The following is a 2,404-nucleotide window of genomic DNA, read 5'->3' as shown; positions in this document are numbered from 1 at the left end:
AGTCCTTCTCTCCGTGAGCCTCACCAACACCAAGCTCTCTGGGCTATCAGGCGGCCCGATCCTCTTCTACATTTTCCCCTTGCATCTCTGCCCTAGATGCAGCCGGCGTCATCGCATCCGACCATAATACCTGCAATTTGGGTGGCTAGCATCGCCACCATCTCTTTCACCGGTTGCCACTTCTTCCTCTTCCATCTGCCACCGTCGGAGAGCTGAGTACACAGGAGAGTAGGGTTGTTCTTCCGCGTATTGTCAGTTGCGAGGGGTTACCACGCGTTGACCCCTTCAATTATGCCGTGGCCATCTGGTCAGCCACAAGGAGGTATGAGATGTTGTCATCTCTATTCCTATTCCCTGTTTGACAGCCATCACAGCTTATCAACAGATTGGCATCTTCTGGATTGTAGATCCATTGCTGCGGTGACCCCATTTGTGCTTGGATTTGTGCCAATGTTGTGTATCAGTGAATTCTGAGGCAGTGAGGGTTGTTGGACAGATTTACCATCGTCGGAAGAGCCACAAACTGCTGATAAGGGTAATAATCTAAACCTGATCAGATTTATTGGGTTGTTTCTTTTATCATGTTGGATGTGTGTTATGTTTCTTATTGAATGCTTATATCAAACTTGATCTCCCTTAATTAGATTGCACGCACTTGACTTTAATTGTTTCATGCACCCAACTTGTTTGAAAAATGTTCCGTAGTTAGGTTCTAATTCCTGCATGTCGTGTGTTCTGTGAAATATCTCTTTCAATAGTTAGGTTCAATCTGATACATCTTAATTTACTTAACTCTTGCTTTGTATTGCTCTTTCAATTGTTAAATTTTATGTCTTCATTTAAATTCAATTAGGTTAAGTTAGATTAGGTTTCTTTAATGCTCTAGGTTTTATTCCATGCTTAGTTTCGTTAATTACTTCATGTTGACTTTTATTTTCTGCAATTGTAGTTAGGTTAGACTTAGCTCTCAATTCTTACATTGTATTTTATTCATTAGGTTTGATTTTATACTTGGTTTGCTATTTCAAATCTTAGTCTTAGAATCCAAAATCCAAACTCCCTTGTTAATTCTTTAGCATTGACAACTATGGACTAATTAGTGGGTGATCATTGATACTGATTATGACTTTTGTACAATTTTAATTTATTTTGTATTAAAAATTTTGATATTGTAAGACTTACTCGTTTCATATTTTGATTTGTTAGATTTTCTCAACAAAATTGGTTGGTTCATTAATCTGTACAAGAGAAGCAATTTATCTCATGAAATTCGAAGACAGGGAGAGCAAAAAGAAGAAATTGAAGGCATGGATGCTATTAGCTCGAGGATGGAGGAACAAAATATTGAAAAGGAAAAAAAACTTGTTATTACATAAAGTAGGCAGAGGGAAGAAAATCTCAAGGAGATGATTCAGAAATGATTCAAGAAATGGAATGTACAAATCATTTATATCTAGGAAAATTTAGTCTTTATGGCTTGATTATTGGTCAAATTTGTTTGGATAATGTAAATATTTATTTATTTTAATGTTAATTATATAATACATTTGGAATTAGAAGTTATTTCTTTTTAATAATTTTTAATTTATTTGAAATGAAGAATTATTAAATATATTGATGAAAAATATAAAAATATAATATAATAATATTTAATGATAAATTTAAAAATAAAATTATATACAGATTTATAAATAGAATTGTAAACTGATTTATAAACAAGATTAATAACAGATTTAAAACAAAATTAGAGACAGAATTTACATTTGAAATTAATTTTATTTTGTTAATTTGAAAATAGATTTATAAACAGTTTTTTCATCCGTTTCTAAAATTAGAGACGAAATATTTTCGTTTCAAAATTAGCCACGGGGCTTTCACTAACGGATTTTTGAGACGGAATATTCCGTCTCAAACTTTCTTTAGAGACGGAAAAATGATTTTCAGAGACAGATTTTTTCGTCTCTGAAGCCCTGTTTTCTTGTAGTGCCAGGCATGGAACTTTTTGCATCAATGGGTTTTTTTTTATCTATCTAATCAGCAGAAACAGTTGGTCTTTTGCGCTCAAAGCACTTGTTCCTGATAATAATCCAATGCCTCTTTTCTGATCTGATGAGCTTTGTCAATTAACACAATTTTATTTTATTTTTTTAAAAAATAGTTGATGAAACTTAATAACATTATATTTTAATTTTTATACTTCATCAATGGAAAGAAAGGCGAGGGGAAGAAAAAGGAAAAGGAGAATAATTTTCTTACATTTTAAATGGGAGTATAAAGAAATAGATCATTTGAGAGAGAGGATAAAAGTTTTCCTTCCCTCATTTTTACTCATCTCCTTATAAAATAAGGGTATTTCCTTTATTTACCCTTCACTCTCATTTTCCCAAATAGGCCATAAGTGTAC

General features: G+C 32.9%; 1 long non-coding RNA gene across 1 annotated transcript; it reads left to right on the top strand.

Moving 5' to 3' along the window:
• The first annotated feature begins 288 nt into the window (after positions 1–288).
• LOC122049523 lies at positions 289–1,272 on the top strand. Its single transcript, XR_006130982.1, has 3 exons — positions 289–322; positions 408–535; positions 1,207–1,272. It is a non-coding gene; the product is annotated as an uncharacterized LOC122049523 (long non-coding RNA).
• The last annotated feature ends 1,132 nt before the right edge of the window (positions 1,273–2,404 follow it).

This window comes from Zingiber officinale, chromosome 2B, assembly GCF_018446385.1.
Source record: "Zingiber officinale cultivar Zhangliang chromosome 2B, Zo_v1.1, whole genome shotgun sequence".
NCBI lineage: Eukaryota > Viridiplantae > Streptophyta > Magnoliopsida > Zingiberales > Zingiberaceae > Zingiber > Zingiber officinale.
Note: the sequence above shows the minus strand (reverse complement) of the source record. Positions and strands in the feature narration are given on the sequence as shown.